General features: G+C 39.1%; 1 protein-coding gene across 5 annotated transcripts in view; it reads left to right on the forward strand.

Moving 5' to 3' along the window:
- cadm1a (cell adhesion molecule 1a) overlaps positions 1-16,537 on the forward strand; it is a 456,892-nt gene that overhangs the window by 41,406 nt on the left and 398,949 nt on the right. The gene's annotated exons all lie outside the window — the stretch shown is intronic.

The raw sequence follows: 16,537 nt of genomic DNA on the forward strand, positions 1-16,537 counted from the left end.
CCGCGAGAGAAAGAAGACAGGATAAAGACATGCTGTGGAGCAGAGCCAGAGAATAATAACAAGTATGATTCAATGCAGAGAGGTCTATTAACACATAGTGAGTAAAAGAAATACCCAATGCATCATGGGAATCCCCCACCAGCCTACGCCTATTGCAGCATAACTAAGAGAGGATACAGGGTCACTGTGTCTGCCAGTTTGTGACTGTGACCGCTGCATACACATGGTTTTTGTCCGTACGCGTAATTTACACAAGCGCCCCTGGAGTCATCACCTCAGGAGCATGGCAGTAAATCTGCCTGCAGGGAAACTATGGTGACATTAGATTTGGTGATTCATGCTTGGTGACATCTATATTCCAGGGGTCATGCAGCTGGAGATTGGGGGTGATGGTTCTCTCACATCACTAAGTACTGGTGTTAGCATCTTTCAAATGACTTCTCCTACGCTACACTGAGCAGATGCTATAATGTGGTTCAGCTTTGCTGTGCAGTCATAATTTGTTGTTGCTGCAACGGGCAATTTATACCTACACGGGGGTTGAGCGACATAGATGAAAATCACACCTGGGTACTTTCAGGTTGAATGGAAGTACACAGATATATCTTTAATATTTTTCTAATGAGTGTGCTAAATGTTCAGGTCTGCGCCAAAACCACATGTGAAAACCATTCTTTTTTTAGATAGTTTCCTTCCCTTTTGAGAAAAGTCCAGCTGGAAAATATAGTTACAAGAAACTGGAGGGTTGTTCCTGTAGTTTTTCTTTGTCTTTTTGATAGTTATCAGTGTATTTATTCACCCAAGACCATTATATATAAGTGTATAAGTGCTTTATATTTTAATATTTAAAGAGGCTACTAAGAACCAATACAGATTTAATATACCTTTCACACAAACACACTGTACTATGATGAAGAACAGAGTTGCACCTGAAAGGCTTTAAGGAGGAAATGAGTTGTGTAAAGCAACATTAAGTTACATTTATATAATTGGGTTTTCTAATCTTATACCTTGTTTAACTATATTCTAACACACATTTTCATATTTTGTGGAAAAAAACAAAAATAGACATGTTTGGAAAACTGATGTGAACATCTTGGCTTGCAAAGTGACTCATAATGTCGGCAGTTGAATATTTTCAGTTTATTGATTGCCCTGGCAAACAGTATTAGAGTTCACAGAGAAGATGGTGCTTTGGCTCTCCACCAGGAAGAAAAAAAGAAGATATTGAGTGTACACTACCTCACTCAAATTGTATCGAAATTGCCAGCTGTCTTCTTGCCCCCTATGTTTTCTTCGGTGACTCTTGGATAGGAATGGCTTTATGGATTGGTCCACTGCAGTATGAAGCCAAGGTTATGGCATGGCTGGTCATGTTGGCTCTCATCATCTTACTTTTCAGTAGCTCCAGTTCATGCCCAGACCAACCCCAGCGCTACATTCAGACACTCAGACTGTCTCAGTGCCTGCCGCAGTGCTTCACTCCGCTATTAACATTCTGATTGCAGTCTTGTTTCGTTTGCCTGGCCAAGCACTTTATTTCCAAAAAAAGAAGGAAAAAAGAGAGACCCGGCCTCAGAGCTGACCTTTCCATTTGCAGAAACACGGCAATCATTCATAAATCACACTAAAATATCCAAACTGTTTGATATCACAGGCCTAATGAAATCACTCGCACTCCTTTACTGCTATTATAGCAAAAGGTCAGCGACATAACTGATGTTCAGCTTCAGCATGATTGTCCTACTTCATATTACCCATTGCTCAGCCCATAAAAAAATCAGTATAGGCCATATTGTGTGACATTTTGTCATAGTTTTTTTTTCTTTTTTAGACTGTCGAAAATAACTAATTTTGTGGTGAAAGCTCAGTTTGGAGTTTACTTTGAAATGAGTATTTTATGGTACATTTGGTTCAGTTATAAGTCAGACATTTATGAGTTTGAGGGATATTAGTGGGACCCAGACCGTGACTAGGAAAATTACCCTTACTTGTAATTATGTGTTTCTTTGCAAATAAAAAACATGAAAAATCAAGACTAAAAGGATATGAAGGAATACATTACATTTTGGAATTGCAATAAGAAAATGCATTTGCAAAACGGGATATTTTATGAATGTCTGCACTTGTCTGCTCGTTATTCATAATGGCAACAAAACTCATTAATAAGATTTTAATCACATTCCCTTAATGAAAAAACAACACATCTTTTTGATACAAAAATGCATATTTCAAATGTTTTATTTGCTCGGGTGTAAAATAAGATAAGATATCTTTTGCTTTAAGGCTTTGCTTTGGAGTAATAATATACTAATAAATAATATACAATAATATTGTTGTCCATCAATGGTGATCTCATGAGCTCTCAGGGAACAGTAACATGATTGCATAACCCCAGCACTGCTTCTATCATGGAGATCATCATTACTTTATAAATAAATAAACTTTCAGCAGGGTGGATTAACACAGTAAACTATAAGGTCAAAAGATGATATCTCAAGCCTTGTTCATTCTTTTTAGAATCAGCCGGGTTATTTTAGGGGGTTTTTGGTGGCACATTTTGTGATAGTGGTGTCAGTTTAATCACATTAATCCATGACTAGCTTTGTAATTAGTTAGTGCTACAGCTTAGTAGCATGGCATAAGGCTAGCTTTGCAAATTAAATAAACTGAGCACAGAATATTACACAGGAAAAACATTTAATCTGCCACTACGAAAAAATTGGTAAAGCAAGACAAGACGTTACTTACAATAACAAAAAATGTGTGTTGTAGCACTTTATTATCTGGCTGATTGACAAAACATTGCTTAAGTTGTCTATAGCATCACTTTGATGTTTTGTTTTGTTTTTTGCATCCTTGTGTTGTAGCAAAAATTAATGTGAAAATCGACAAACTCAAAATCAAAGAACATTTAGATCAACAAGTTGCTTGGATGCTTTCCTAATAAATAATAAATAAAGGAAATGTTTGGTAATGTTTCATAAAAACATCATGCAAATACATGGTTTTTTTTTCACTTTTATTTGTAACATGGTGTTAGGTTGCAAATCTGGCATTTCTTTTTATTGCAGTGAGACTGAGTGCAAGTTAGACAAAGCAATTATATGCTCAAAGCATCAGCCTGTTAAAGCTGCCTAAGCAGTAAAATCCAGCACGTCATCTTTACAACATTCATGCTGAGCACATCGAAGTTGAAAGAACTTCACAACTGAGACCATCACTGAAGGAATAAATTTGTGTGGCCATGATCTATATTCTCATTGGCATGCAGAATCCTGTAGAAGCACTACCTTTCCCAATGCTACTCAGATCCCAACTTTCAGTAATGACTTGAACTTTATTTTCTAGCTTGAACAGCTTTAAGAGATATGAGCCAGTTGAGCAATATACTAACACTAACCTAAGAATTACTTCTCTTCATTAACGGCGCTTTAAATCCGGCCATATGCTAAGTCATATGTGCATGAGGGGCAGTCATGATAATAAGTTCTGATAATTAGTCCAGAAGCTGCCGGTGGCCTAAACAGTTATTAAGTGGGTTTGCAGTTGCTTTAACATTCGACCGGCATTAACTCTCCATCGTGTAACCAGGTTTCATAAATATTCATTAAGAAAGTTGAGTGGCGGCTCATTCAGTATTTAGTCATGCCCAATGTTAATATATGAAATGTTTATTCAAAGAGAGATGCAGGTCGTAACCGGCAAGTCCTTCCAGAAACAATAAGTACATCTGAATGGATCAGAGTTTCAGAGCTTTCTCGCTCGCAGATTACCAAGCACATTTAACTCTTCATGAACAAAAGTGAGACGTTTGTTGATGCCAGTCTTTACATTTCTGCCGTGTCACTGTGCTGGAGTTCTGCACTATATTAAGGTGCTAGTATCACGATCTGGATGCATAGATTTGCCATAAACACTTGGTGCCAACAGATTTCTTTGGTAGAAACAGGAAGTGCTCCCTGAAAACACTGATGTTTGTTTTAATAGTTCCAAAAATAGAACCCAAACAAATAGAACCCAAACTGTCGGCTTGCCTAGTGACTGCGGCATGCCATTTGTGGTACAGTAAAGCAGGATAGGGTGATTTTTATCTAATAGGGAGCTATAGAAGAAGTAGTCCTGTACTTGTCCTGGAGTTAAGTTTGTCTCACCCAGTGACACGCTGCATAAAAGTCAGGGCATGCCACAGCCAGCAAATCTGCGTGTTGTGTTAACTCGAGGTGGTGTAAGACTTTGTCTGCGATTAACTGAGGCTGACTCTCAGCACTGTCGATGTGCTGCTTGTCACACGGGGCGTCGCAGCAGTCTGTGCCTGGCTGGAAAGGTTTCTTCTTGGCGCGAGGGGATAATTATGATGAAATGATTGACGTTTCACCTGAGCAGAACTCTCGCTGATGGCGTGTTGCATTCGCCAATGTCCCTGTTTAAGTGTCAGTTAGATGGAGGAATGCTGAGCGATGACGTTAATGGATGCTGCAAAGGCAGAGGCATACTGACAGATGTTGACGTTCCATGAAGTAGTTTTGCCTTATCATCTACCACCTGTAGGCTGTCTGTGGAGACGCACTGAGTGTGTGTGTGTGTGCGACTCAGTTTTATATTAAGTGTTAAGTTTCTTTCCTGTAGGAAAATAAAAACGCATTTTTGCAAAACCCTCATATTATTCATGTTGTTCATCTGATAATATCAATAAGGATTTCTCCTGTTTGGTGATATAAAAAAACACTGTTTAAGCTTTAAGCTGAAAATTAAAAATTCTAATGTAATCAACCAATAATTAAGTCTAATGAATGTTAAAAGGTCGCATAAAAAAAAAGCATGTCTTTTCACCACATCGTTACACCCTGAATATGAAAACAACTGCATCCAGCAGCTGTTTTCTGACCAGTAAAAAAAAAAAGGGGGATTTGATTTCCAGCCTTTATAACCAGAAACCTCCAGCAGTCGGGTCAGAGTGCCCCAGAAATAAAGCAAAAAACAACAAACATGGCAGAAAAAGTAAATAATCTGCAAATATTAATAGAAATTCACAAAATATCTCAGTGAAAAATGATGGTGTTTTGGCATAACACAACCACGCTGCAGAGAGCTCTAGCTGTGCAGTATCCTGGTAGGAATAAAGCCATTTCCTTACTGACAGCGTATGTGGTGGCTTTTGAGGACAAGCCACCATCTTTTTTAGTAGATATGAGACCAGATAACAACAGGCACTTATTATATGTGGTTTGCTACAAAGAGGAGCTGCCATTAAGTAAAGGCAGGCGCAGTGTGTGAGGGATGGCTCTCTGAGTAATATTACTTGAGATTTTTTTCCCCCTCAAAATCTATTGACGTAAAACCATAAGATGAAAAGTACAATATGAATGAGCTCCTTCCAGTGATAACTAATTGAGTCATTATTTCAACATTGCTATCGTGCTTTACTGATTTTTTTTTTTATTGTTCAAGGTTGATTTATAGCTTAATATTTAGGATTAAAGTACATTAAAAAAAATAGATTTTGTTAGCCAATTTCAGAATACCGTTATATCAAGTTCAAGCACCGTATCCCATCACTTTTCATCTTCTACCTTATTGCACACTTAGACCTTAAACATTTCATTTAAGTGTTCTACCACTTTATTTGTTTCTTTTTGCACACGCAAAGCGATGGTGGAAAGCATCTGCCTAGTGAAGATATAAAATTAAACTCCTGGGGTAAAACAGCCTGCATTCTTCCTCATGGAATGAATATTTCATGGAAAGCCATCAGCGGCATATTGGGAATACTTCTTGAAAATAATTACAAGGGAAAAGGCAGGGTGATTCTGTTTAAAGCTCTATAAACATAACCCTGTTAGAGGGAAAGGCCACTTCGGGAAGAAGTTTCCATGCAGTGGCAGCTGACCAGAGTTCCCTTCCCTGTGGGATTAAATTCCACTGTTGGTTCCCACAGATGGATTACAATCCACAAATCCACAAATGAGTGCAAGTTATGGTATGCTATCACATTGCTACAATATCATAAACAAGAAACATGAGGTTATGCAACCAGAGAGACAGCTTTCACAATAACCTTCATCTCAAACGCTCTCAAAGGGACATTCCTCCAATTTTTTCACATGAAATGCTGGTTGAGAAATCAGGTGTAGGCCTGCTGAGCAGTTGTGTAATGTCTGCTGTGCCTGCAGAGGAGCTTTGTCAAATCAGTGACAACAACGTCCGATTATGTCATCAGATTATGTCTCGACTTGGCCGTTACAATCAGGACAGGGAGTCTTAAAATGGGAGTTTTGACCAGGCGGGGAGGGTGTATCATGTAATCTGCACTCCCCGCCCCCAAAAAAGGATATTAATTACAAACCAAAACTATCAGTATAAATTTTTTTTGTAAATTTACTCGCATTCCTTTTCATTTAAACTTTTTCGAGTGAACACACAAACTTATTAGCCTACTCTAAGTGCAAATAAAAACTCCCCATCAAGTGTTAATCCATGGAAAACCAAAGACGGACAGACGCTGCTAGAAAAGTCTCATAGTGTGACGGCGGGGAGGACAGTCTTGGCCGGAGTGCTTGGAGCTCTCCTGCTGAGTTACAGCTGAACCCCCGAACAAGCAGGAGGGACAGGCTTTGATTCACACTTGATTTCAAAGACAGAGGACCCATGTCAATGATAATGTTCATATTTAGAGAACAACCTGAAGAAAATGGATGAAAACAAGTCAATTGTCTCATTCTTGACTCCTGATAATGAAAATTAAATTTGGTCTCTACTGCCATGTATTAAATAATTTTATTTCCATTTACACTTTTGTTTTTGGTTGACGCGCCTTAAAACTTTTATATTAGTTGATATGATTAGCGAGTTTTATGCACCTAAGCACAAGACTTAAATCGAATCACCAGATCGCTTTAAAATTTGCTGATCATATTTGTCGTCCCCAGAGTACGAACCATCAGCAGCTTCCTGTCCTCATCCTCTTTGCTTGAGCAAGGACAAGAAGTAAGCTTGAGAAATTGCCAGCTCGTCAGTGTGTTAGTTTTTAATGGGTGCAGTCAATACTGCATCGACGTTATGCTCAGACCTACACTTTTGGTGGCCCGTTAGTGTCTCACAGGTTTGGTAGTCTGGTACTATAAAACAATCCTAAATTTGAGATTAATTTTCGTCTGCATGCTTGCATACGTGGCTGCTGACATGCGTGTCTGTGTGTGATCGTAGAATGCGGTGTGTCCAGAGGCCCCCCCCCCCCAAAAAAAAAAAAAAAAGAGCTTCTTCTTAAATTGTTGTGGCATTTTTGACAGCAATTATTTCCAAGCAGCGCAGCATAAAATTACCATTAAAATGGCTTCAAACGACATGTCAGAATTTTCTGCTGGTTTGATTCTATTTTAAAAAGCTCTGGATTTACCGATGCTCTCACTTTGCCTGAATAAATAATGAAACCCATCCTTCTGCTGGACAAAGAACGCAGTAAATGAACCTCAATGAATACTGACAAGCATGTAGAGTACAGCTGCCTGACATCAGAATCATCGTCTCTCTCTCGTTCAGTCGCTCTTACGTCATTCAGCAAAGCAGTTTCTTTTTTTTCCACTTTAAATCATTTTGCTGTTGTTACCTGTTTTTTGACAAATCTGCTTTTTAATAGGAGTTTTTTGGAACATGTGTATGACCTGAAAAAAGGGGGAAGATGGCTACAAAAGTTACTTTTTTTTTCTTGTTTTTTCAAAGGCACATTTTATTCCGAGTGATATCTGTGGATTAGTGGAAACTTAGCAGACTGCATGAGCATATTCTGCCATGGGGAAAGACATTTCATTGCATTGGGGGATTAGTGCGCTGCGTGCCTCAATCACTCACTCTTTGTTGGGATAAATATTACCAGTGTCTGGAGAACAGGCGAGCGGCTGGAATCAGTGCTTCACTTTTCGCCATGCTTGACGTGCTGCTGGGTCTTGTACCAAGTCATTACCGTAACACTGCAGGGGGAAAAGTTATGCACGGAGACGACTTCCTGAGAGCCCTCGCTGAGCCTACCGGACAAAGCCGCTAGTGTGAGGGTTATTTGAGGTCGTTCGCTTTGCCTGTTTAGCATGGGAATCGTCACTTGAGCTTACTTTAACTGACTTAATTGCTCTGACACCCTCCAGTCCCTCTGAATTTATCATCTACATCCAAGTCCAGGGAGTGCAAGTAAAGCAATAACATCACTTGGGCCAAACCAATAGGTTATTGATTGGCAACCTATATAGAAAGGGACATGTCTGTGCTGTAATGGAGTGGGACACTAGAGTTTGTCAGGAAAAGCAGAGGTAGCTACCGCTTTTCTCTTCCTGTCCTAAATTTCCTAGCTTAAGTTAATGAGAGTCAAAGGTTCCCCGCTGCACATTTCTAATTGCCCTCATGTCGGCATGTGAAATGGCAGAGAGCAGCAATTTATCGGATAAATCAACATAAGAAGGAAGCTGGTCAAGGACTGCCAAGCCACTGAGGCCCACCAACTGCGAGCTTCATCATTAGTCTGTGACTTATTTTGACCTGGCATCTAGGCGATTACAATGGGACCGAGCAAAAAGAAGCTCTGGCATGACCTGCAGCAATAGACCAGTCCCCATGCAATGATTAACTGCTGGGACTGCAGGTTCTTTATTGCCAATCTATTACTTAGGTATCCACTAGTAAACATATACCCAAATATATTCCTGATGATCAAAGGTTCATACTGACTCAATGAAAGCAGAGCACTGGGAATTCACATGGGACCACTAAAAACGTCTCATTTATACGTTTAGAAATGCATTTAGAGACATTTTGAAATAATCGTAGTTAACAAAGAAATTGTGCTGTTGTGTGAAAGTGATAGAAGTGAACTTATTTTCAGTTTTTTAATGTACTACTTACTTGTACTTAATTAAAGCAACAGGTCTGCTCCATGTATAGAACTCATGCAGGCTTAGAAGCCTGAAAGACGGTTAAATTATATTAAAGTTAAATTATTTCTAATTATGTGTGTGAGTAAAATTCAAAAATACAACCTCCTGTGTTGATGCCGACTTTTCTATGACATGAACGTCCAAGCTGTTATATTTTAAACCAATTAAAAAGAAACTGTAGAGAAATAAAAAGTCAAATAAGTACCTTTTCATTGAATACCCAATCTGGGATTTGGTTATAATATAATTTTAAACTACCAAATGGTTTTCTTTGCTGAGGCTATCATTTTAGTGAAATTGACTGTGAACTCGATACCCTCGCCTTCTTTAAAAATGCATAATCTTTTACACATACAAATGCACTTAGATGAGCGGCTCCTCTCTATGTTGGTTTAAATACGGCATATAATGAAGATAATAATCTCATAGGGCAATCCCTGGAATGCAAGTCTGCTCTTTTTAACTGCTACCGTAGTAATAAAACTGCTATAAGCGCTTCCCCACCATGAATTTTTTATAATTCCGTGCCATAAATGCCAGCTTACTGTGTACCATAAAATTAAGTGAAATTAAATGCATTGCATTTGCTAGCAGTGGGGTGAGAAGAATAGCTTGAATCGAAGAATGGTGCAGATAATTTTAGTTAATAGTTTTTAAATGGGGAAAACAACGGTGTTAGTCCAATCTGGTTGAGGCCTCTGCTGTGTTTTAAAGTTGGTTTGCCTCATATTAGTTTCAAAGACATTTTTAAAGACTGAGGCTGATGACATTTGGAGTTAATTCCACATATGCTATTTGCTCCCATGCATTGGAACCTTTTGCTTGCCGTGGTTAGGGAAAGATAAATTCCTGGGTTTAGGTAGATCCTTTGATAATTTTAGAATGTAAATTTCTCCAGTTTGAAAGTGTAACAGCTGGAAGAACTCCAGTTTTACCTATTTGTTGCATCATGATACTTTAACATTTTGAGCTCACCTCGTCTTCATCAGACAGTAATGCACAGAGCATGGCCCGATTAAATCGCATGTTGACATAGAGATCACGTGCAGGCAAAAAAACACATTTGTTTAATCAATACAATCATTTTTATGGACTGTGCATTATTCCCTGGTAATAGAAGCTTGTGCATAGTAAAAACAAGAAAAAGTAGATAAATCAAGTAGGTAAAAGCAGATAAATAAACAAATAAATAACTAGATATAATAAAAAAACTAAAGTAATTTAAAAAAACATGTGAAAATAAAGAATAAAAATCCCTGAAATGAAAAAGGAACGTTAAAATAAAAAAAAATACAAAGAAATAAATGAAAGATTTTTGAAAAACACATGCACACCCTGTCAGACTGGATTTTTGCTGCTGTCTACCATGTCAACTTTCCATGCAAGTTGAAAATGAACACATCATGCTCTAGGTTATGCTTTATTTTTCTATTAATCAGACTAGAGAAGCTTTTCTTGTGGGTCTGTTTTGTTTTAAAGCTCTTCAAATTGTTTATATAAATGTAATATTTGAGTCTTAAATGTAAGAAAATGGCGTGTGGTGCTGGAATACGTTCTTCTTGTGATGAATTTTTGCACCAGTAATGCACCTGGTGTTTTTTTTATTTGTACTTTTTCTCCAGTAATGAACCATTCTTACTCCAGATTACTCCTAAAAACAAGTCTATTACGATGAACATTACGGGGCACTTTTATTAATGCATATTCAGTTCCTCTGTTTGGCTGAGACTCAACCAAATCACAAAGGCAGATGTGAGCGTTGCCCAGAAAGTGTCAAACTGAACTGAAGGAACAGAGAGAAAAGATTTACGAGTAACTTGGCAGACAATGATGAGTTTTCTTTAATAGATTGCTAACATTTTGTTAAGTGTGGAGATCTTCAAAACCATGAAAGAGGAGGACTGTTTGTCTTTGTCTTAATGGAGAATTGGACAAGGTTCTGCATTTTTTAGACAAGGTAGAATTTTTAATGGAAAGGGAACTAGTGTTCTGTGACAGGCGAGGACAATGAAGAGTATCCTTGTGTCACCAGTCTGCATGTGAATGGCAAGAGCTGTTATCCTTAAACTGAGAAGACCAAATATGCAGAACGTTGTGTATTGTCAGCGAGGCATACTCATTTAGTGACACTGCATAGCAACAATAGACGAACAACTCGAATTCAGACATTAGAACATTGGCAAACAATGGGCTTGTTGAAAAAAGGTAATGGAGCCAGTAAAATCGCACAAAGGGTGGAGATAAAGGGGCATTGCAGTTAAAATGCAAAATCATCAGAGCCAGCAGTGACAGAAGATATCCAGAAGCACAGGAAGAATAGGAACAAGAGTCATGAAGATGATAACATGAGGAGCGCTATTCTGATGCATCTATTCAGTTGCACGAGGCAGAAAAAAATACATTTGTTCTGAAGAGCAAAAGAAAAGAACGCGCTTCAGTCCTAAAGCTGAAACTACATTCATTAAGATAAATTACTATTAACCCTTTAAAGCCAAGTACGTGAGTTTTTTAGAGGTTTTGAGACTTCAACGTCATCATTAAATTGCACGAGACATTTTTAAGTTACAAATACCAAAAAACTAATTATTTAATTGGTTGAAAATATTGGATTGTCTATCCAGTGTTTGAAAAAGAGTAACACTGAGATTCATTTGAAATGAGTGAGTCTCATTTTTAAGTGTTTTGGTATGAACCAGCTTCTGGGAAAGACTTTTGAGTTACTAACTACCCGTTGCCCTTACTAGCCCAGGTGTCGGCTTTTACACTCTTTTTATTAAATGTTTCTCGTTTAAACCACTTGCTGTTGCTGCAGCTAACAAATGAATTTAATGAATGTGGAAATTGTGGGCTACACAATGAAAATGATTTAAAATAGGCCCAAAGAATTGAATCAAATCAAATCAAAATTTATTTCTGTAGCACATAATAATACAGCAAAGTTGACCAAAGTGCTTCACAATCGTTCAGAGCAATAAGCAACAGCATAAGACAGAATAGATAAAAAAAAAAAACAGAGTAAAAAGGAGGGCAGGAAACAATATGAACAATATGGGTAAACAACACAACTAGCCACAAAATAATATACTAGATGGATTTAAAAGAACTTTGGTGCTGAGCGGTAACCTTTCATTTTGGTATGATGTTCACTTCGAACACACAAATTGGTTTTATTCAATTCAATTTTATATATACAGCGCCAAATTACAACAACAGTCGCCTCAAGGCGCTTTATTTTGTAAGGTAGAGTGTACAATGAATACGGACAAATACCCAACAATCATATGACCCCCTATGAACAAGCACTTTGGTGACAGTGAGAAGGAAAAACTTCCCCTTTTAACTGGTATGTCTGTGAAGGTTCTCAATCATCCAGGTCATCGTAGTCTAAGGAGCTTGGAAAGAAAAGCGTCTGGACTTCTTTGAGTTGCTTGAAGACGTTTCACCTCTCATCTGAGAAGCTTCTTCAGTTCTAAGGGTCAAATGGTGAGCGACCATCTTTGAACAGAGGCGGTGGTTTACGACACCAACTGTCTGCCATCTATAATCCAGTTTTGAGATCCCTTCCCAGACGCCTTAACGCCCACTCACATCCTGGGCCATCTGAACTCAGGAAATCACATGATAGGGTGGGGCCAGGTTTCACAATGAGCTCACCCGAAACTCTGGCTGATTGTGACCCACACCCGCTTTCACACCTTGGCTCATGTGATTTGGTAGAGGATCATCAGGGGGTCCTTTGTCCCTCTTTGGGGGGAAACTCCTACTGGGTTTAAATCTGGGACTCTCCACCATTTGACCTTAGAACTGAAGAAGCTTCTCAGATGATAGGTGAAACGTCTTCAAGCAACTCAAAGAAGTACAGACTCTTTTCTTTCCAAGCTCCTTAGACTCCCTTTTAACAGGAAGAAACCTCCGGCACAACCAAGCTCAGGCTGGGGCGGGGCCATCTGCTGTGACCAGTTGGGGTGAGAGAAGGAAGACAGGATAAAAGACATGCTGTGGAAGACAGTCAGTGATTAATAACAAGTATGACTTTTTGAAGATGCAAACCTTATCAAAGTGATTACTTATACAGGATGAGCTGCTAAAAATGCATGTTCAGCTCATCTATATCAACTAAAAACCACATCCCAGTTGTGGCAGATGACTGCCCCTCCCTGAGCCTGGGTCTACTGAAAGGTTCTTCCTGTTAAAAGGGAGTTTTTCTTTCCCACTGTTGCCAAGTGCTTGCTCATAGGGGCGTTGTCTGATTATTGGGATTTACTCTATATTAATGTAGAGTCTTACAGAGACCTTACAATATAAAGTGGTTGTGATTTGACAATATATAAATAAATTGAATTATGAATTATGAAATTGGGTGTTTGTGCTAGTACATTTGCCTTGATTCCTTTTGCCCTTTAAAAAACACTGCTGGTGTTTCCTTTTCACACACAAAGAAATTGTCCTCGCTTCATTATTTCTAGATCGATTGTGTTTACCTGTAATTTGTAATTTGAGAAAACATTGCACAGTGCTACAGACATCCACAAATTAAACTTACATCAATGCAAAGGTGTAACACATATGTGGTTACACTGACGATGAGCTGTTTCCTGGAATGGTCGGTGCAGACGTGCCACAGCAATAAAAGCAATAAAAGTAGCTGCAAAATAAGTGGAAACTGGTGGGTACAGATTATGCAAACCACGCTTCTTCCAGCATGAGTATTAATTTGTAGGAAAAAAGAAGTGGCACTTCAGGGCAATAAAGGAGGATGTGTGCAGTAAGACCAGGCTCGGCCATCCACTATTCCTTTGCTGCCATTTTGTGGAAAGCTCATGCTGGAGCAGTAACTCATGCATGTCTGCCCTAACGCACCATTGCAGATCAAAGCATGGCTGGGTTATGTAAAGCTGAAGGGGCTAATAGAGTGACCACATCCAATACAAAATATATTACAGTGCATTTGCCTCTGACAGGGATTGATGGGGTACATTATCCAATGAAATTGAGGGTTTCTGCAACACAGGCATAACACTGCTTAGTCCAGTAGAGCCCATGTGCTGTGCTACTGTAGAGCACCAAAGCATATGGTTAGATTTGCACATTTGGTAAGTTTTATTTCACCATAAATAGAATTCAGACCATGTTTTGGGAAGTAGATAAAGTTTCCAAGTCCTACTCTGTTTTTGTGACGGAGTCTAATAAGCTCAGTCTAACCTCATCACATCTTGTCGTCTTGCCCGTTTTATTTTTTTCAGCAGTTAACTGAGAGCAGTTAGCATATGTCATACCCACCAAGAACACAGATGTGTTGCTCGTGTAAGTAGGATAATAACAACATGTGTCAATCGTATCCATGCTTGTCACCGTCAATCTTTTTTAAAGGGTGCAGTTATGTAGCAAGCCAGCTAACTCGGAAAATAGCACCCTTATTCTAAACCCCAGCTACAAAACTCTAATTTGCAAGTAGAGCATATGTTCATCAGTCACCATGACCAGATCATTAGGTATGAAGATGACGCAAGCAGATTCATTGCATTGATGTTATCCAACCCTTTCACCAAATTCTTAGGTGACATGTACCTTTATTTATCCTTACAGCTACCGCGATGTATGATTTACAGTAGATTTACCTCCCTGTCTGTCACGCAAGGAAAGCGTGCCATACTACAGCTCAGGGAGCGATGAGAGTTGACACTAGCATTTGGGACGAGGACCAGAGGACATTATGGATTACCCAACATTTTACAGCATGCTCTCAGAGTAGTAAGCGTACTTGTGCGAGCCTGCTTCTGAGGGAATGCGACAAAGATTGCAGTTGTGATGATAAAAACGGAGCCGCGGGGCATCGTAAAGAGAGGAGTATTTGTGCCCTAGTTGCCCGGTGATGCCAGCTGAGACTGAGTCACCGTGCTGCAATGACTTTCACCTTGGCTGGAATCACTGTAGATTTGTGCTGGTATGTGAGGCAGCGGGGTCACTGCAACTGCTCCTCAGTTATTAATTGACAGACAGAGCAATTATCAGTAGGAACTTGAAGTAGGATAGATGCGCTGACAGTTACATGTGGCTGAAAAAGATACTCTGGGAGAAATGTCTCTGCATGTGCACAAAGCCATCGTGAAATGACCGCTTTCATTCGAATGTAATCATAGTGAACTTATACTAACAGTCAGTTAAGCACACTTACTCCCTAAACATGAGCTGGTTTTTAAGGGGGGACTGTTTTCATGCTTCGTTTGATTCAACCCTACCTCCCATTAGGTTTGTCAGGCCTCATGATGTGTTGGATGCTGGAAAATAACAATGGTTGTGTCTTTGATAAAATAACGAAGCGTTACAATTTCATTAGCAAACACGTACTGCACATCCATAGTTTTTTTTTTTGGGGGGGGGGATTTCCAGGAGAGAAATGGCACAGCTTTTTAAAAAAACTAATACAAAAAACTTTTTCTTTTCTTCGAAGAATCCTTTTATGTGAAGAGTGGAGAAAATGTTTCCATTTTCTTCAAGGTTACCAGAGCCTCTGCGTTGAGCCATTGTATCAAATCAGTGCAACTGTCAAGCCATCTCTTCAGTAAGTGATAGACAAATCACCGTTCACTGAGTTGACCTTGAATTTAAGCCAATGGCTTCGCGTGCCCATTACCGCAGCTTTGGCTGACACATTGCATCAAAAGTTGAACTGAGTCAACGAATAATCTTGATTGAACTCTCAGGAAGCTTTATTAATCCCATGCTACCCAGAGAGGCTGTTAGCTTTTATGAGCTGTTGTCAAATTAAAATGTCCAAGCTTTTCAGTAGGAGTTTGTCATGCTTACTAAACTATGATCTTAACCAAATGGAAGGCAAGCAGGGCGGTCGAGCGCTAAATCATGTTGACAATAGTTAATGAACGTCCCAGGTGCCAAAAAGGCAGGCTTTAAAGCTTTACTGCCTCCTAGATAATGTAAAGTAAGACCTCAAGTAGATGATTTACACATCTAAACCAGCTGTGGAGTTTTCCTCTTTCTCCAAATGCATATGAGAACTACTTTGAGTTTATGAAAAACATAAACTTTTTCTTAAATCACATCCCTGATGGTTCACAGACAAAAGCATTGTCACTGCATCTGGATTACACCATTTCACAGCAGGGCCTTTTTTTCTAGGGAGAAAAGAGGAAAAAGGGAACAGGAGTAGTAAATACAAGAAAAGCTGGCTGGTTGCAAAGAATCTTGCTGACGCCTTCTTTTCAGGATTGCTCAGCACCTTCTTCAGCTTGCAGTGTGGGACTAGAGGGAGCAACGAGGAGAGTGGAGTGGAGTCCCTCATGATCAATTACTTCACTTGTCAAAGTTGCAACACCACCATCTTCTAGTTAGTGACCTTTCACCCTGCAACATCAGTTCTCATCTTCAAATTTGCTTTGCCAGCAGTTTTCTCAGTGGGCTGCTGTCATATATTTTTGGGGAACCAAATTCTCATTCTTCTTCGAACGGTTCAATATCGATACGAATATCGTTGCACCCCTAATAAATAAATAAATAAATATATATTCACGGTTCGGTTCTTTGGTGTCACGGTTCGATATCTTTTCGATACAAAAAAAATGTTCATGCCTTTTTAATTTGTCATTTATTAAAATTAT

Source organism: Pundamilia nyererei, unplaced genomic scaffold (genome assembly GCF_000239375.1).
Source record: "Pundamilia nyererei isolate P.nyererei 1_Seehausen unplaced genomic scaffold, PunNye1.0 scaffold00015, whole genome shotgun sequence".
Classification (NCBI taxonomy): Eukaryota; Metazoa; Chordata; class Actinopteri; order Cichliformes; family Cichlidae; genus Pundamilia; species Pundamilia nyererei.